We start from the raw sequence: 19,536 nt of genomic DNA on the forward strand, positions 1-19,536 counted from the left end.
CGTTTTGCGATTCTCTCAATAAATTACGAGTTAACAGGGTTTCTGAGGTAACTTCCAGCTGCAAAAATCCTCAACTGAGAATCTGGGAAAATTTCCCAGAGTATGGTCAGTCGGAGCAAAAGTAAGGAAGTCGTTCGTTTCTGCAGCGATTCACAATGCTACCGTTCCCGTGAGCAGTCGAACAGGCTATATGATTGTGCCGCAGGCTGCGACGGCAAGCTCCGCTAAAGAGTGATCCTTTAATGCCGGTGTAAGCAACACAACGTTATTAGGGCACACCGCGTGGAAACAGATACTTCGGTGTATCTCGTCCATGCTCAGCACATAGCCAAAATTAAACAAGTCCCATTAAACAACGAGCGATTGGAAACAGAAAGGTGAAAAGTAGAATGGCTTCAACTTTCAGTGCTTGAACAAATCTGCTCTCGTAGTGAAATGTAATGCAACTCCATTTAATTACTGTGCAAAGCATTGTCAAGTTTTTCTCCAACCTGGTTCTGATCATATGCCATTCTGTTTGAGAGTGTAGTTCCCGCCTTCTGATCCTTCCATGAAAAGCAGCACCGCATTTGCATTCCTTGCGCAGGTTTGCCCGGTTCAAAGACAGGGAAGAAGCTGATGCTCTGGTATCACAGCGCACCACGGATTCCTGAACTAGTCTGTCTGTCAAATGTACCCCCAAAGTCGTCTCTGAAAGACCTCATTTGGAAGCTGTCTGTCGTTATTCAACGTACGAGAGTTGGCACCAGAGGTCCTGAATCATGTTTTGGAGCAGTTCGCACGGAAGTGGCTCATTCAATCAGCAACAGCAATGAAAGAAATTACACTCTCAGAGGAACCTCTGGACCTATGCTTTCACAGCGTCGCTAGTATTAAGGTGCGCCCCGAGATCTAAGCCACGTTGGAAGTGAGACGGAGGAATCGACAGAGAGGCTACAGAATGACATCGCATCCATTTGGATTTCTTTAAATCACTGACGAGCAGGAAAATGTAAACGGGGAGGGCGAGTGGGGAAGTGAGGCAGTAGCAGCTCTGGTGAAATTCCTTCTTTGTGATTCGCTCAGCAACCAGAGACGTGAAGGTGACTCAGGCGTGAGAGCTCTTCACATTGAGAACAAAAAGCACTCAAGGGCAGTTAGCACCTCTTCCGGAGAGTGGGGTGGGGTGAGCTAATTCCCTTTTGACTTCTCTGACTATGTTCAGAAACTGCCTTTTAGATTGAGGTGAACAGAGACTGCATTTCTTAAAAGCACCATGGAATTTATCAAACTTTATTGTGTCGCTTCCTTTCGATTCCCACACAGGTTTCCAACTCAGTTGGTATCCATGTGGCTCATATCCAGGTGTGAACATCTCTGCAGCGAATTGCACGGTTAAGGCAAAAAGGCAAGGAAAGTGGCATCTCGAATTGGCTCCGAGGTCAGAGCATCCTCGCAATGTGATCTGTCGTTCTCGGATTGTAATGCTACCTCCGGTTTTAGGGTGGAGAACATTCTTTGGGACTCTTATTCTGCAAGACAGACACAGTGACTGAAACTATGCTGCACGTTATGATTTGGAACACGGGCTGCTCTGCTTTGTGCATTTTCCCTGTAGTCCGGTGTGTTTCATGTTCCGTGTAAACGTGAAAGTTGTCCTGTTTCGAGCAATGGGTGAAATCATTTATCAATGCAAGAATCGAAATTGCAGTCATGTCAAGCAGCTCATGGTAATTTGACCAAATCATAACCGATCGTGTGTTCTCACGCACTCACAGATGCATTTGGAGCTGAAAAGAGTCTGAGAAGATCGACTCAGCTTTCCATTGATTTTTGTCTGGATTGATGGGTATCATTATCTGCTGCGAAATTGTCATTGTAGCCGGGCACATCCCAGCAGCTGTGCGAGTCGGAGAGGGATCATGGAACCCTTTTAACGTGACTTTGCATCTGTTGTTTTGCAGGAGCACAATTGGAAGTGCAAGAAAATTGGCAGCGCTAGTGGCTGGCTGGTAGTGTGGCCGAGCGGTCTAAGGCGCGGGATTTAAGCTCCAGTCTCTGACAGAGGCGTGGGTTCGAATCCCACCGCTGCCATTTCTGCTGACCTTCTCCAATCGCGCAGCTGGTTGAAATGCTGTTTCGACCCCTGCTGCGTTTCTGTTTAAAACAGAAGCGAAATGGGTTTGCTTCCCGGGCAATTAATTGTGGTGTGTGAAAGTGCCGAATTTGGCGAAGCGTCTGTGCTGTCATGATCGTGTTCGCCTCCCGCAGCTCTTCTGTTGCTTTACGTTCCAGGCGAGTTGAATTTTAATGGAATCGAATGGAGACTGTTATTTCATCGCTGTTGTGAAACAAAGTACTACGGTGACTCGACTCGTCGTTATTTGGTTTTCTGGCCAATGAAAAAATCGTTCCAATGCATTTCGATGTCATATGTTATTGAATTTCTCCCATTTCCTTCATCTCCGTCCTGGAGACATCGGAAGGGAAAGGTAATCTAGCCGAGACTGTGATTGGTGAAATTCACTTTTTATGGCCCATTCTTATTATGTTCTTTCTTTCTCTCTTTTCAGCATTGTCCGGGAAGTGGTGGTGCACTCAGGCTCCTGTATGTTTGAAAGAGTAGTTTGGAATTGCCCTGTTGTTAGTTGTGAGATTACTTTATGGCTCATGCCCCGGACTGTCTCACATTTAGCATTCATGCTCGCTGTGTCTGGAAATACATTTGGTTTGCCAGTTTTGTTTGTGTTCCGTGTTAAATGCTTTCCGTTTTGCGATTCTCTCAATAAATTACGAGTTAACAGGGTTTCTGAGGTAACTTCCAGCTGCAAAAATCCTCAACTGAGAATCTGGGAAAATTTCCCAGAGTATGGTCAGTCGGAGCAAAAGTAAGGAAGTCGTTCGTTTCTGCAGCGATTCACAATGCTACCGTTCCCGTGAGCAGTCGAACAGGCTATATGATTGTGCCGCAGGCTGCGACGGCAAGCTCCGCTAAAGAGTGATCCTTTAATGCCGGTGTAAGCAACACAACGTTATTAGGGCACACCGCGTGGAAACAGATACTTCGGTGTATCTCGTCCATGCTCAGCACATAGCCAAAATTAAACAAGTCCCATTAAACAACGAGCGATTGGAAACAGAAAGGTGAAAAGTAGAATGGCTTCAACTTTCAGTGCTTGAACAAATCTGCTCTCGTAGTGAAATGTAATGCAACTCCATTTAATTACTGTGCAAAGCATTGTCAAGTTTTTCTCCAACCTGGTTCTGATCATATGCCATTCTGTTTGAGAGTGTAGTTCCCGCCTTCTGATCCTTCCATGAAAAGCAGCACCGCATTTGCATTCCTTGCGCAGGTTTGCCCGGTTCAAAGACAGGGAAGAAGCTGATGCTCTGGTATCACAGCGCACCACGGATTCCTGAACTAGTCTGTCTGTCAAATGTACCCCCAAAGTCGTCTCTGAAAGACCTCATTTGGAAGCTGTCTGTCGTTATTCAACGTACGAGAGTTGGCACCAGAGCTCCTGAATCATGTTTTGGAGCAGTTCGCACGGAAGTGGCTCATTCAATCAGCAACAGCAATGAAAGAAATTACACTCTCAGAGGAACCTCTGGACCTATGCTTTCACAGCGTCGCTAGTATTAAGGTGCGCCCCGAGATCTAAGCCACGTTGGAAGTGAGACGGAGGAATCGACAGAGAGGCTACAGAATGACATCGCATCCATTTGGATTTCTTTAAATCACTGACGAGCAGGAAAATGTAAACGGGGAGGGCGAGTGGGGAAGTGAGGCAGTAGCAGCTCTGGTGAAATTCCTTCTTTGTGATTCGCTCAGCAACCAGAGACGTGAAGGTGACTCAGGCGTGAGAGCTCTTCACATCGAGAACAAAAAGCACTCAAGGGCAGTTAGCACCTCTTCCGGAGAGTGGGGTGGGGTGAGGTAATTCCCTTTTGACTTCTCTGACTATGTTCAGAAACTGCCTTTTAGATTGAGGTGAACAGAGACTGCATTTCTTAAAAGCACCATGGAATTTATCAAACTTTATTGTGTCGCTTCCTTTCGATTCCCACACAGGTTTCCAACTCAGTTGGTATCCATGTGGCTCATATCCAGGTGTGAACATCTCTGCAGCGAATTGCACGGTTAAGGCAAAAAGGCAAGGAAAGTGGCATCTCGAATTGGCTCCGAGGTCAGAGCATCCTCGCAATGTGATCTGTCGTTCTCGGATTGCAATGCTACCTCCGGTTTTAGGGTGGAGAACATTCTTTGGGACTCTTATTCTGCAAGATAGACACAGTGACTGAAACTATGCTGCACGTTATGATTTGGAACACGGGCTGCTCTGCTTTGTGCATTTTCCCTGTAGTCCGGTGTGTTTCATGTTCCGTGTAAACGTGAAAGTTGTCCTGTTTCGAGCAATGGGTGAAATCATTTATCAATGCAAGAATCGAAATTGCAGTCATGTCAAGCAGCTCATGGTAATTTGACCAAATCATAACCGATCGTGTGTTCTCACGCACTCACAGATGCATTTGGAGCTGAAAAGAGTCTGAGAAGATCGACTCAGCTTTCCATTGATTTTTGTCTGGATTGATGGGTATCATTATCTGCTGCGAAATTGTCATTGTAGCCGGGCACATCCCAGCAGCTGTGCGAGTCGGAGAGGGATCATGGAACCCTTTTAACGTGACTTTGCATCTGTTGTTTTGCAGGAGCACAATTGGAAGTGCAAGAAAATTGGCAGCGCTAGTGGCTGGCTGGTAGTGTGGCCGAGCGGTCTAAGGCGCGGGATTTAAGCTCCAGTCTCTGACAGAGGCGTGGGTTCGAATCCCACCGCTGCCATTTCTGCTGACCTTCTCCAATCGCGCAGCTGGTTGAAATGCTGTTTCGACCCCTGCTGCGTTTCTGTTTAAAACAGAAGCGAAATGGGTTTGCTTCCCGGGCAATTAATTGTGGTGTGTGAAAGTGCCGAATTTGGCGAAGCGTCTGTGCTGTCATGATCGTGTTCGCCTCCCGCAGCTCTTCTGTTGCTTTACGTTCCAGGCGAGTTGAATTTTAATGGAATCGAATGGAGACTGTTATTTCATCGCTGTTGTGAAACAAAGTACTACGGTGACTCGACTCGTCGTTATTTGGTTTTCTGGCCAATGAAAAAATCGTTCCAATGCATTTCGATGTCATATGTTATTGAATTTCTCCCATTTCCTTCATCTCCGTCCTGGAGACATCGGAAGGGAAAGGTAATCTAGCCGAGACTGTGATTGGTGAAATTCACTTTTTATGGCCCATTCTTATTATGTTCTTTCTTTCTCTCTTTTCAGCATTGTCCGGGAAGTGGTGGTGCACTCAGGCTCCTGTATGTTTGAAAGAGTAGTTTGGAATTGCCCTGTTGTTAGTTGTGAGATTACTTTATGGCTCATGCCCCGGACTGTCTCACATTTAGCATTCATGCTCGCTGTGTCTGGAAATACATTTGGTTTGCCAGTTTTGTTTGTGTTCCGTGTTAAATGCTTTCCGTTTTGCGATTCTCTCAATAAATTACGAGTTAACAGGGTTTCTGAGGTAACTTCCAGCTGCAAAAATCCTCAACTGAGAATCTGGGAAAATTTCCCAGAGTATGGTCAGTCGGAGCAAAAGTAAGGAAGTCGTTCGTTTCTGCAGCGATTCACAATGCTACCGTTCCCGTGAGCAGTCGAACAGGCTATATGATTGTGCCGCAGGCTGCGACGGCAAGCTCCGCTAAAGAGTGATCCTTTAATGCCGGTGTAAGCAACACAACGTTATTAGGGCACACCGCGTGGAAACAGATACTTCGGTGTATCTCGTCCATGCTCAGCACATAGCCAAAATTAAACAAGTCCCATTAAACAACGAGCGATTGGAAACAGAAAGGTGAAAAGTAGAATGGCTTCAACTTTCAGTGCTTGAACAAATCTGCTCTCGTAGTGAAATGTAATGCAACTCCATTTAATTACTGTGCAAAGCATTGTCAAGTTTTTCTCCAACCTGGTTCTGATCATATGCCATTCTGTTTGAGAGTGTAGTTCCCGCCTTCTGATCCTTCCATGAAAAGCAGCACCGCATTTGCATTCCTTGCGCAGGTTTGCCCGGTTCAAAGACAGGGAAGAAGCTGATGCTCTGGTATCACAGCGCACCACGGATTCCTGAACTAGTCTGTCTGTCAAATGTACCCCCAAAGTCGTCTCTGAAAGACCTCATTTGGAAGCTGTCTGTCGTTATTCAACGTACGAGAGTTGGCACCAGAGCTCCTGAATCATGTTTTGGAGCAGTTCGCACGGAAGTGGCTCATTCAATCAGCAACAGCAATGAAAGAAATTACACTCTCAGAGGAACCTCTGGACCTATGCTTTCACAGCGTCGCTAGTATTAAGGTGCGCCCCGAGATCTAAGCCACGTTGGAAGTGAGACGGAGGAATCGACAGAGAGGCTACAGAATGACATCGCATCCATTTGGATTTCTTTAAATCACTGACGAGCAGGAAAATGTAAACGGGGAGGGCGAGTGGGGAAGTGAGGCAGTAGCAGCTCTGGTGAAATTCCTTCTTTGTGATTCGCTCAGCAACCAGAGACGTGAAGGTGACTCAGGCGTGAGAGCTCTTCACATCGAGAACAAAAAGCACTCAAGGGCAGTTAGCACCTCTTCCGGAGAGTGGGGTGGGGTGAGGTAATTCCCTTTTGACTTCTCTGACTATGTTCAGAAACTGCCTTTTAGATTGAGGTGAACAGAGACTGCATTTCTTAAAAGCACCATGGAATTTATCAAACTTTATTGTGTCGCTTCCTTTCGATTCCCACACAGGTTTCCAACTCAGTTGGTATCCATGTGGCTCATATCCAGGTGTGAACATCTCTGCAGCGAATTGCACGGTTAAGGCAAAAAGGCAAGGAAAGTGGCATCTCGAATTGGCTCCGAGGTCAGAGCATCCTCGCAATGTGATCTGTCGTTCTCGGATTGCAATGCTACCTCCGGTTTTAGGGTGGAGAACATTCTTTGGGACTCTTATTCTGCAAGATAGACACAGTGACTGAAACTATGCTGCACGTTATGATTTGGAACACGGGCTGCTCTGCTTTGTGCATTTTCCCTGTAGTCCGGTGTGTTTCATGTTCCGTGTAAACGTGAAAGTTGTCCTGTTTCGAGCAATGGGTGAAATCATTTATCAATGCAAGAATCGAAATTGCAGTCATGTCAAGCAGCTCATGGTAATTTGACCAAATCATAACCGATCGTGTGTTCTCACGCACTCACAGATGCATTTGGAGCTGAAAAGAGTCTGAGAAGATCGACTCAGCTTTCCATTGATTTTTGTCTGGATTGATGGGTATCATTATCTGCTGCGAAATTGTCATTGTAGCCGGGCACATCCCAGCAGCTGTGCGAGTCGGAGAGGGATCATGGAACCCTTTTAACGTGACTTTGCATCTGTTGTTTTGCAGGAGCACAATTGGAAGTGCAAGAAAATGGGCAGCGCTAGTGGCTGGCTGGTAGTGTGGCCGTGCGGTCTAAGGCGCTGGATTTAAGCTCCAGTCTCTGACAGAGGCGTGGGTTCGAATCCCACCGCTGCCATTTCTGCTGACCTTCTCCAATCGCGCAGCTGGTTGAAATGCTGTTTCGACCCCTGCTGCGTTTCTGTTTAAAACAGAAGCGAAATGGGTTTGCTTCCCGGGCAATTAATTGTGGTGTGTGAAAGTGCCGAATTTGGCGAAGCGTCTGTGCTGTCATGATCGTGTTCGCCTCCCGCAGCTCTTCTGTTGCTTTACGTTCCAGGCGAGTTGAATTTTAATGGAATCGAATGGAGACTGTTATTTCATCGCTGTTGTGAAACAAAGTACTACGGTGACTCGACTCGTCGTTATTTGGTTTTCTGGCCAATGAAAAAATCGTTCCAATGCATTTCGATGTCATATGTTATTGAATTTCTCCCATTTCCTTCATCTCCGTCCTGGAGACATCGGAAGGGAAAGGTAATCTAGCCGAGACTGTGATTGGTGAAATTCACTTTTTATGGCCCATTCTTATTATGTTCTTTCTTTCTCTCTTTTCAGCATTGTCCGGGAAGTGGTGGTGCACTCAGGCTCCTGTATGTTTGAAAGAGTAGTTTGGAATTGCCCTGTTGTTAGTTGTGAGATTACTTTATGGCTCATGCCCCGGACTGTCTCACATTTAGCATTCATGCTCGCTGTGTCTGGAAATACATTTGGTTTGCCAGTTTTGTTTGTGTTCCGTGTTAAATGCTTTCCGTTTTGCGATTCTCTCAATAAATTACGAGTTAACAGGGTTTCTGAGGTAACTTCCAGCTGCAAAAATCCTGAACTGAGAATCTGGGAAAATTTCCCAGAGTATGGTCAGTCGGAGCAAAAGTAAGGAAGTCGTTCGTTTCTGCAGCGATTCACAATGCTACCGTTCCCGTGAGCAGTCGAACAGGCTATATGATTGTGCCGCAGACTGCGACGGCAAGCTCCGCTAAAGAGTGATCCTTTAATGCCGGTGTAAGCAACACAACGTTATTAGGGCACACCGCGTGGAAACAGATACTTCGGTGTATCTCGTCCATGCTCAGCACATAGCCAAAATTAAACAAGTCCCATTAAACAACGAGCGATTGGAAACAGAAAGGTGAAAAGTAGAATGGCTTCAACTTTCAGTGCTTGAACAAATCTGCTCTCGTAGTGAAATGTAATGCAACTCCATTTAATTACTGTGCAAAGCATTGTCAAGTTTTTCTCCAACCTGGTTCTGATCATATGCCATTCTGTTTGAGAGTGTAGTTCCCGCCTTCTGATCCTTCCATGAAAAGCAGCACCGCATTTCCATTCCTTGCGCAGGTTTGCCCGGTTCAAAGACAGGGAAGAAGCTGATGCTCTGGTATCACAGCGCACCACGGATTCCTGAACTAGTCTGTCTGTCAAATGTACCCCCAAAGTCGTCTCTGAAAGACCTCATTTGGAAGCTGTCTGTCGTTATTCAACGTACGAGAGTTGGCACCAGAGGTCCTGAATCATGTTTTGGAGCAGTTCGCACGGAAGTGGCTCATTCAATCAGCAACAGCAATGAAAGAAATTACACTCTCAGAGGAACCTCTGGACCTATGCTTTCACAGCGTCGCTAGTATTAAGGTGCGCCCCGAGATCTAAGCCACGTTGGAAGTGAGACGGAGGAATCGACAGAGAGGCTACAGAATGACATCGCATCCATTTGGATTTCTTTAAATCACTGACGAGCAGGAAAATGTAAACGGGGAGGGCGAGTGGGGAAGTGAGGCAGTAGCAGCTCTGGTGAAATTCCTTCTTTGTGATTCGCTCAGCAACCAGAGACGTGAAGGTGACTCAGGCGTGAGAGCTCTTCACATCGAGAACAAAAAGCACTCACGGGCAGTTAGCACCTCTTCCGGAGAGTGGGGTGGGGTGAGGTAATTCCCTTTTGACTTCTCTGACTATGTTCAGAAACTGCCTTTTAGATTGAGGTGAACAGAGACTGCATTTCTTAAAAGCACCATGGAATTTATCAAACTTTATTGTGTCGCTTCCTTTCGATTCCCACACAGGTTTCCAACTCAGTTGGTATCCATGTGGCTCATATCCAGGTGTGAACATCTCTGCAGCGAATTGCACGGTTAAGGCAAAAAGGCAAGGAAAGTGGCATCTCGAATTGGCTCCGAGGTCAGAGCATCCTCGCAATGTGATCTGTCGTTCTCGGATTGTAATGCTACCTCCGGTTTTAGGGTGGAGAACATTCTTTGGGACTCTTATTCTGCAAGACAGACACAGTGACTGAAACTATGCTGCACGTTATGATTTGGAACACGGGCTGCTCAGCTTTGTGCATTTTCCCTGTAGTCCGGTGTGTTTCATGTTCCGTGTAAACGTGAAAGTTGTCCTGTTTCGAGCAATGGGTGAAATCATTTATCAATGCAAGAATCGAAATTGCAGTCATGTCAAGTAGCTCATGGTAATTTGACCAAATCATAACCGATCGTGTGTTCTCACGCACTCACAGATGCATTTGGAGCTGAAAAGAGTCTGAGAAGATCGACTCAGCTTACCATTGATTTTTGTCTGGATTGATGGGTATCATTATCTGCTGCGAAATTGTCATTGTAGCCGGGCACATCCCAGCAGCTGTGCGAGTCGGAGAGGGATCATGGAACCCTTTTAACGTGACTTTGCATCTGTTGTTTTGCAGGAGCACAATTGGAAGTGCAAGAAAATGGGCAGCGCTAGTGGCTGGCTGGTAGTGTGGCCGAGCGGTCTAAGGCGCTGGATTTAAGCTCCAGTCTCTGACAGAGGCGTGGGTTCGAATCCCACCGCTGCCATTTCTGCTGACCTTCTCCAATCGCGCAGCTGGTTGAAATGCTGTTTCGACCCCTGCTGCGTTTCTGTTTAAAACAGAAGCGAAATGGGTTTGCTTCCCGGGCAATTAATTGTGGTGTGTGAAAGTGCCGAATTTGGCGAAGCGTCTGTGCTGTCATGATCGTGTTCGCTTCCCGCAGCTCTTCTGTTGCTTTACGTTCCAGGCGAGTTGAATTTTAATGGAATCGAATGGAGACTGTTATTTCATCGCTGTTGTGAAACAAAGTACTACGGTGACTCGACTCGTCGTTATTTGGTTTTCTGGCCAATGAAAAAATCGTTCCAATGAATTTCGATGTCATATGTTATTGAATTTCTCCCATTTCCTTCATCTCCGTCCTGGAGACATCGGAAGGGAAAGGTAATCTAGCCGAGACTGTGATTGGTGAAATTCACTTTTTATGGCCCATTCTTATTATGTTCTTTCTTTCTCTCTTTTCAGCATTGTCCGGGAAGTGGTGGTGCACTCAGGCTCCTGTATGTTTGAAAGAGTAGTTTGGAATTGCCCTGTTGTTAGTTGTGAGATTACTTTATGGCTCATGCCCCGGACTGTCTCACATTTAGCATTCATGCTCGCTGTGTCTGGAAATACATTTGGTTTGCCAGTTTTGTTTGTGTTCCATGTTAAATGCTTTCCGTTTTGCGATTCTCTCAATAAATTACGAGTTAACAGGGTTTCTGAGGTAACTTCCAGCTGCAAAAATCCTGAACTGAGAATCTGGGAAAATTTCCCAGAGTATGGTCAGTCGGAGCAAAAGTAAGGAAGTCTTTCGTTTCTGCAGCGATTCACAATGCTACCGTTCCCGTGAGCAGTCGAACAGGCTATATGATTGTGCCGCAGACTGCGACGGCAAGCTCCGCTAAAGAGTGATCCTTTAATGCCGGTGTAAGCAATACAACGTTATTAGGGCACACCGCGTGGAAACAGATACTTCGGTGTATCTCGTCCATGCTCAGCACATAGCCAAAATTAAACAAGTCCCATTAAACAACGAGCGATTGGAAACAGAAAGGTGAAAAGTAGAATGGCTTCAACTTTCAGTGCTTGAACAAATCTGCTCTCGTAGTGAAATGTAATGCAACTCCATTTAATTACTGTGCAAAGCATTGTCAAGTTTTTCTCCAACCTGGTTCTGATCATATGCCATTCTGTTTGAGAGTGTAGTTCCCGCCTTCTGATCCTTCCATGAAAAGCAGCACCGCATTTGCATTCCTTGCGCAGGTTTGCCCGGTTCAAAGACAGGGAAGAAGCTGATGCTCTGGTATCACAGCGCACCACGGATTCCTGAACTAGTCTGTCTGTCAAATGTACCCCCAAAGTCGTCTCTGAAAGACCTCATTTGGAAGCTGTCTGTCGTTATTCAACGTACGAGAGTTGGCACCAGAGGTCCTGAATCATGTTTTGGAGCAGTTCGCACGGAAGTGGCTCATTCAATCAGCAACAGCAATGAAAGAAATTACACTCTCAGAGGAACCTCTGGACCTATGCTTTCACAGCGTCGCTAGTATTAAGGTGCGCCCCGAGATCTAAGCCACGTTGGAAGTGAGACGGAGGAATCGACAGAGAGGCTACAGAATGACATCGCATCCATTTGGATTTCTTTAAATCACTGACGAGCAGGAAAATGTAAACGGGGAGGGCGAGTGGGGAAGTGAGGCAGTAGCAGCTCTGGTGAAATTCCTTCTTTGTGATTCGCTCAGCAACCAGAGACGTGAAGGTGACTCAGGCGTGAGAGCTCTTCACATCGAGAACAAAAAGCACTCAAGGGCAGTTAGCACCTCTTCCGGAGAGTGGGGTGGGGTGAGGTAATTCCCTTTTGACTTCTCTGACTATGTTCAGAAACTGCCTTTTAGATTGAGGTGAACAGAGACTGCATTTCTTAAAAGCACCATGGAATTTATCAAACTTTATTGTGTCGCTTCCTTTCGATTCCCACACAGGTTTCCAACTCAGTTGGTATCCATGTGGCTCATATCCAGGTGTGAACATCTCTGCAGCGAATTGCACGGTTAAGGCAAAAAGGCAAGGAAAGTGGCATCTCGAATTGGCTCCGAGGTCAGAGCATCCTCGCAATGTGATCTGTCGTTCTCGGATTGCAATGCTACCTCCGGTTTTAGGGTGGAGAACATTCTTTGGGACTCTTATTCTGCAAGATAGACACAGTGACTGAAACTATGCTGCACGTTATGATTTGGAACACGGGCTGCTCTGCTTTGTGCATTTTCCCTGTAGTCCGGTGTGTTTCATGTTCCGTGTAAACGTGAAAGTTGTCCTGTTTCGAGCAATGGGTGAAATCATTTATCAATGCAAGAATCGAAATTGCAGTCATGTCAAGCAGCTCATGGTAATTTGACCAAATCATAACCGATCGTGTGTTCTCACGCACTCACAGATGCATTTGGAGCTGAAAAGAGTCTGAGAAGATCGACTCAGCTTTCCATTGATTTTTGTCTGGATTGATGGGTATCATTATCTGCTGCGAAATTGTCATTGTAGCCGGGCACATCCCAGCAGCTGTGCGAGTCGGAGAGGGATCATGGAACCCTTTTAACGTGACTTTGCATCTGTTGTTTTGCAGGAGCACAATTGGAAGTGCAAGAAAATGGGCAGCGCTAGTGGCTGGCTGGTAGTGTGGCCGAGCGGTCTAAGGCGCTGGATTTAAGCTCCAGTCTCTGACAGAGGCGTGGGTTCGAATCCCACCGCTGCCATTTCTGCTGACCTTCTCCAATCGCGCAGCTGGTTGAAATGCTGTTTCGACCCCTGCTGCGTTTCTGTTTAAAACAGAAGCGAAATGGGTTTGCTTCCCGGGCAATTAATTGTGGTGTGTGAAAGTGCCGAATTTAGCGAAGCGTCTGTGCTGTCATGATCGTGTTCGCCTCCCGCAGCTCTTCTGTTGCTTTACGTTCCAGGCGAGTTGAATTTTAATGGAATCGAATGGAGACTGTTATTTCATCGCTGTTGTGAAACAAAGTACTACGGTGACTCGACTCGTCGTTATTTGGTTTTCTGGCCAATGAAAAAATCGTTCCAATGAATTTCGATGTCATATGTTATTGAATTTCTCCCATTTCCTTCATCTCCGTCCTGGAGACATCGGAAGGGAAAGGTAATCTAGCCGAGACTGTGATTGGTGAAATTCACTTTTTATGGCCCATTCTTATTATGTTCTTTCTTTCTCTCTTTTCAGCATTGTCCGGGAAGTGGTGGTGCACTCAGGCTCCTGTATGTTTGAAAGAGTAGTTTGGAATTGCCCTGTTGTTAGTTGTGAGATTACTTTATGGCTCATGCCCCGGACTGTCTCACATTTAGCATTCATGCTCGCTGTGTCTGGAAATACATTTGGTTTGCCAGTTTTGTTTGTGTTCCGTGTTAAATGCTTTCCGTTTTGCGATTCTCTCAATAAATTACGAGTTAACAGGGTTTCTGAGGTAACTTCCAGCTGCAAAAATCCTGAACTGAGAATCTGGGAAAATTTCCCAGAGTATGGTCAGTCGGAGCAAAAGTAAGGAAGTCGTTCGTTTCTGCAGCGATTCACAATGCTACCGTTCCCGTGAGCAGTCGAACAGGCTATATGATTGTGCCGCAGACTGCGACGGCAAGCTCCGCTAAAGAGTGATCCTTTAATGCCGGTGTAAGCAATACAACGTTATTAGGGCACACCGCGTGGAAACAGATACTTCGGTGTATCTCGTCCATGCTCAGCACATAGCCAAAATTAAACAAGTCCCATTAAACAACGAGCGATTGGAAACAGAAAGGTGAAAAGTAGAATGGCTTCAACTTTCAGTGCTTGAACAAATCTGCTCTCGTAGTGAAATGTAATGCAACTCCATTTAATTACTGTGCAAAGCATTGTCAAGTTTTTCTCCAACCTGGTTCTGATCATATGCCATTCTGTTTGAGAGTGTAGTTCCCGCCTTCTGATCCTTCCATGAAAAGCAGCACCGCATTTGCATTCCTTGCGCAGGTTTGCCCGGTTCAAAGACAGGGAAGAAGCTGATGCTCTGGTATCACAGCGCACCACGGATTCCTGAACTAGTCTGTCTGTCAAATGTACCCCCAAAGTCGTCTCTGAAAGACCTCATTTGGAAGCTGTCTGTCGTTATTCAACGTACGAGAGTTGGCACCAGAGGTCCTGAATCATGTTTTGGAGCAGTTCGCACGGAAGTGGCTCATTCAATCAGCAACAGCAATGAAAGAAATTACACTCTCAGAGGAACCTCTGGACCTATGCTTTCACAGCGTCGCTAGTATTAAGGTGCGCCCCGAGATCTAAGCCACGTTGGAAGTGAGACGGAGGAATCGACAGAGAGGCTACAGAATGACATCGCATCCATTTGGATTTCTTTAAATCACTGACGAGCAGGAAAATGTAAACGGGGAGGGCGAGTGGGGAAGTGAGGCAGTAGCAGCTCTGGTGAAATTCCTTCTTTGTGATTCGCTCAGCAACCAGAGACGTGAAGGTGACTCAGGCGTGAGAGCTCTTCACATCGAGAACAAAAAGCACTCACGGGCAGTTAGCACCTCTTCCGGAGAGTGGGGTGGGGTGAGGTAATTCCCTTTTGACTTCTCTGACTATGTTCAGAAACTGCCTTTTAGATTGAGGTGAACAGAGACTGCATTTCTTAAAAGCACCATGGAATTTATCAAACTTTATTGTGTCGCTTCCTTTCGATTCCCACACAGGTTTCCAACTCAGTTGGTATCCATGTGGCTCATATCCAGGTGTGAACATCTCTGCAGCGAATTGCACGGTTAAGGCAAAAAGGCAAGGAAAGTGGCATCTCGAATTGGCTCCGAGGTCAGAGCATCCTCGCAATGTGATCTGTCGTTCTCGGATTGTAATGCTACCTCCGGTTTTAGGGTGGAGAACATTCTTTGGGACTCTTATTCTGCAAGACAGACACAGTGACTGAAACTATGCTGCACGTTATGATTTGGAACACGGGCTGCTCAGCTTTGTGCATTTTCCCTGTAGTCCGGTGTGTTTCATGTTCCGTGTAAACGTGAAAGTTGTCCTGTTTCGAGCAATGGGTGAAATCATTTATCAATGCAAGAATCGAAATTGCAGTCATGTCAAGCAGCTCATGGTAATTTGACCAAATCATAACCGATCGTGTGTTCTCACGCACTCACAGATGCATTTGGAGCTGAAAAGAGTCTGAGAAGATCGACTCAGCTTACCATTGATTTTTGTCTGGATTGATGGGTATCATTATCTGCTGCGAAATTGTCATTGTAGCCGGGCACATCCCAGCAGCTGTGCGAGTCGGAGAGGGATCATGGAACCCTTTTAACGTGACTTTGCATCTGTTGTTTTGCAGGAGCACAATTGGAAGTGCAAGAAAATGGGCAGCGCTAGTGGCTGGCTGGTAGTGTGGCCGAGCGGTCTAAGGCGCTGGATTTAAGCTCCAGTCTCTGACAGAGGCGTGGGTTCGAATCCCACCGCTGCCATTTCTGCTGACCTTCTCCAATCGCGCAGCTGGTTGAAATGCTGTTTCGACCCCTGCTGCGTTTCTGTTTAAAACAGAAGCGAAATGGGTTTGCTTCCCGGGCAATTAATTGTGGTGTGTGAAAGTGCCGAATTTGGCGAAGCGTCTGTGCTGTCATGATCGTGTTCGCTTCCCGCAGCTCTTCTGTTGCTTTACGTTCCAGGCGAGTTGAATTTTAATGGAATCGAATGGAGACTGTTATTTCATCGCTGTTGTGAAACAAAGTACTACGGTGACTCGACTCGTCGTTATTTGGTTTTCTGGCCAATGAAAAAATCGTTCCAATGAATTTCGATGTCATATGTTATTGAATTTCTCCCATTTCCTTCATCTCCGTCCTGGAGACATCGGAAGGGAAAGGTAATCTAGCCGAGACTGTGATTGGTGAAATTCACTTTTTATGGCCCATTCTTATTATGTTCTTTCTTTCTCTCTTTTCAGCATTGTCCGGGAAGTGGTGGTGCACTCAGGCTCCTGTATGTTTGAAAGAGTAGTTTGGAATTGCCCTGTTGTTAGTTGTGAGATTACTTTATGGCTCATGCCCCGGACTGTCTCACATTTAGCATTCATGCTCGCTGTGTCTGGAAATACATTTGGTTTGCCAGTTTTGTTTGTGTTCCGTGTTAAATGCTTTCCGTTTTGCGATTCTCTCAATAAATTACGAGTTAACAGGGTTTCTGAGGTAACTTCCAGCTGCAAAAATCCTGAACTGAGAATCTGGGAAAATTTCCCAGAGTATGGTCAGTCGGAGCAAAAGTAAGGAAGTCGTTCGTTTCTGCAGCGATTCACAATGCTACCGTTCCCGTGAGCAGTCGAACAGGCTATATGATTGTGCCGCAGACTGCGACGGCAAGCTCCGCTAAAGAGTGATCCTTTAATGCCGGTGTAAGCAACACAACGTTATTAGGGCACACCGCGTGGAAACAGATACTTCGGTGTATCTCGTCCATGCTCAGCACATAGCCAAAATTAAACAAGTCCCATTAAACAACGAGCGATTGGAAACAGAAAGGTGAAAAGTAGAATGGCTTCAACTTTCAGTGCTTGAACAAATCTGCTCTCGTAGTGAAATGTAATGCAACTCCATTTAATTACTGTGCAAAGCATTGTCAAGTTTTTCTCCAACCTGGTTCTGATCATATGCCATTCTGTTTGAGAGTGTAGTTCCCGCCTTCTGATCCTTCCATGAAAAGCAGCACCGCATTTGCATTCCTTGCGCAGGTTTGCCCGGTTCAAAGACAGGGAAGAAGCTGATGCTCTGGTATCACAGCGCACCACGGATTCCTGAACTAGTCTGTCTGTCAAATGTACCCCCAAAGTCGTCTCTGAAAGACCTCATTTGGAAGCTGTCTGTCGTTATTCAACGTACGAGAGTTGGCACCAGAGGTCCTGAATCATGTTTTGGAGCAGTTCGCACGGAAGTGGCTCATTCAATCAGCAACAGCAATGAAAGAAATTACACTCTCAGAGGAACCTCTGGACCTATGCTTTCACAGCGTCGCTAGTATTAAGGTGCGCCCCGAGATCTAAGCCACGTTGGAAGTGAGACGGAGGAATCGACAGAGAGGCTACAGAATGACATCGCATCCATTTGGATTTCTTTAAATCACTGACGAGCAGGAAAATGTAAACGGGGAGGGCGAGTGGGGAAGTGAGGCAGTAGCAGCTCTGGTGAAATTCCTTCTTTGTGATTGGCTCAGCAACCAGAGACGTGAAGGTGACTCAGGCGTGAGAGCTCTTCACATCGAGAACAAAAAGCACTCAAGGGCAGTTAGCACCTCTTCCGGAGAGTGGGGTGGGGTGAGGTAATTCCCTTTTGACTTCTCTGACTATGTTCAGAAACTGCCTTTTAGATTGAGGTGAACAGAGACTGCATTTCTTAAAAGCACCATGGAATTTATCAAACTTTATTGTGTCGCTTCCTTTCGATTCCCACACAGGTTTCCAACTCAGTTGGTATCCATGTGGCTCATATCCAGGTGTGAACATCTCTGCAGCGAATTGCACGGTTAAGGCAAAAAGGCAAGGAAAGTGGCATCTCGAATTGGCTCCGAGGTCAGAGCATCCTCGCAATGTGATCTGTCGTTCTCGGATTGCAATGCTACCTCCGGTTTTAGGGTGGAGAACATTCTTTGGGACTCTTATTCTGCAAGATAGACACAGTGACTGAAACTATGCTGCACGTTATGATTTGGAACACGGGCTGCTCTGCTTTGTGCATTTTCCCTGTAGTCCGGTGTGTTTCATGTTCCGTGTAAACGTGAAAGTTGTCCTGTTTCGAGCAATGGGTGAAATCATTTATCAATGCAAGAATCGAAATTGCAGTCATGTCAAGCAGCTCATGGTAATTTGACCAAATCATAACCGATCGTGTGTTCTCACGCACTCACAGATGCATTTGGAGCTGAAAAGAGTCTGAGAAGATCGACTCAGCTTTCCATTGATTTTTGTCTGGATTGATGGGTATCATTATCTGCTGCGAAATTGTCATTGTAGCCGGGCACATCCCAGCAGCTGTGCGAGTCGGAGAGGGATCATGGAACCCTTTTAACGTGACTTTGCATCTGTTGTTTTGCAGGAGCACAATTGGAAGTGCAAGGAAATGGGCAGCGCTAGTGGCTGGCTGGTAGTGTGGCCGAGCGGTCTAAGGCGCTGGATTTAAGCTCCAGTCTCTGACAGAGGCGTGGGTTCGAATCCCACCGCTGCCATTTCTGCTGACCTTCTCCAATCGCGCAGCTGGTTGAAATGCTGTTTCGACCCCTGCTGCGTTTCTGTTTAAAACAGAAGCGAAATGGGTTTGCTTCCCGGGCAATTAATTGTGGTGTGTGAAAGTGCCGAATTTAGCGAAGCGTCTGTGCTGTCATGATCGTGTTCGCCTCCCGCAGCTCTTCTGTTGCTTTACGTTCCAGGCGAGTTGAATTTTAATGGAATCGAATGGAGACTGTTATTTCATCGCTGTTGTGAAACAAAGTACTACGGTGACTCGACTCGTCGTTATTTGGTTTTCTGGCCAATGAAAAAATCGTTCCAATGAATTTCGATGTCATATGTTATTGAATTTCTCCCATTTCCTTCATCTCCGTCCTGGAGACATCGGAAGGGAAAGGTAATCTAGCCGAGACTGTGATTGGTGAAATTCACTTTTTATGGCCCATTCTTATTATGTTCTTTCTTTCTCTCTTTTCAGCATTGTCCGGGAAGTGGTGGTGCACTCAGGCTCCTGTATGTTTGAAAGAGTAGTTTGGAATTGCCCTGTTGTTAGTTGTGAGATTACTTTATGGCTCATGCCCCGGACTGTCTCACATTTAGCATTCATGCTCGCTGTGTCTGGAAATACATTTGGTTTGCCAGTTTTGTTTGTGTTCCGTGTTAAATGCTTTCCGTTTTGCGATTCTCTCAATAAATTACGAGTTAACAGGGTTTCTGAGGTAACTTCCAGCTGCAAAAATCCTGAACTGAGAATCTGGGAAAATTTCCCAGAGTATGGTCAGTCGGAGCAAAAGTAAGGAAGTCGTTCGTTTCTGCAGCGATTCACAATGCTACCGTTCCCGTGAGCAGTCGAACAGGCTATATGATTGTGCCGCAGACTGCGACGGCAAGCTCCGCTAAAGAGTGATCCTTTAATGCCGGTGTAAGCAACACAACGTTATTAGGGCACACCGCGTGGAAACAGATACTTCGGTGTATCTCGTCCA

The 19,536-nt window shown here is 46.2% G+C and overlaps 7 non-coding genes across 7 annotated transcripts; all 7 read left to right on the forward strand.

Annotated features, from left to right (window-relative positions):
• Positions 1 to 1,990: 1,990 nt before the first annotated feature.
• trnal-uaa (transfer RNA leucine (anticodon UAA)) lies at positions 1,991 to 2,073 on the forward strand. The gene has a single exon. It is a non-coding gene; the product is annotated as a tRNA-Leu (tRNA).
• Positions 2,074 to 4,736: 2,663 nt separating this feature from the next.
• On the forward strand, positions 4,737 to 4,819 carry trnal-uaa (transfer RNA leucine (anticodon UAA)). Its single transcript has one exon. It is a non-coding gene; the product is annotated as a tRNA-Leu (tRNA).
• A 2,663-nt stretch (positions 4,820 to 7,482) lies between these two features.
• trnal-uaa (transfer RNA leucine (anticodon UAA)) lies at positions 7,483 to 7,565 on the forward strand. The gene has a single exon. It is a non-coding gene; the product is annotated as a tRNA-Leu (tRNA).
• Positions 7,566 to 10,228: 2,663 nt separating this feature from the next.
• On the forward strand, positions 10,229 to 10,311 carry trnal-uaa (transfer RNA leucine (anticodon UAA)). The gene has a single exon. It is a non-coding gene; the product is annotated as a tRNA-Leu (tRNA).
• Positions 10,312 to 12,974: 2,663 nt separating this feature from the next.
• Positions 12,975 to 13,057, forward strand: trnal-uaa (transfer RNA leucine (anticodon UAA)). Its single transcript has one exon. It is a non-coding gene; the product is annotated as a tRNA-Leu (tRNA).
• A 2,663-nt stretch (positions 13,058 to 15,720) lies between these two features.
• On the forward strand, positions 15,721 to 15,803 carry trnal-uaa (transfer RNA leucine (anticodon UAA)). Its single transcript has one exon. It is a non-coding gene; the product is annotated as a tRNA-Leu (tRNA).
• Positions 15,804 to 18,466: 2,663 nt separating this feature from the next.
• trnal-uaa (transfer RNA leucine (anticodon UAA)) lies at positions 18,467 to 18,549 on the forward strand. Its single transcript has one exon. It is a non-coding gene; the product is annotated as a tRNA-Leu (tRNA).
• The last annotated feature ends 987 nt before the right edge of the window (positions 18,550 to 19,536 follow it).

The sequence above is a fragment of the Chiloscyllium punctatum genome, chromosome 41 (genome assembly GCF_047496795.1).
Source record: "Chiloscyllium punctatum isolate Juve2018m chromosome 41, sChiPun1.3, whole genome shotgun sequence".
In the NCBI taxonomy this organism is placed as follows: Eukaryota; Metazoa; Chordata; class Chondrichthyes; order Orectolobiformes; family Hemiscylliidae; genus Chiloscyllium; species Chiloscyllium punctatum.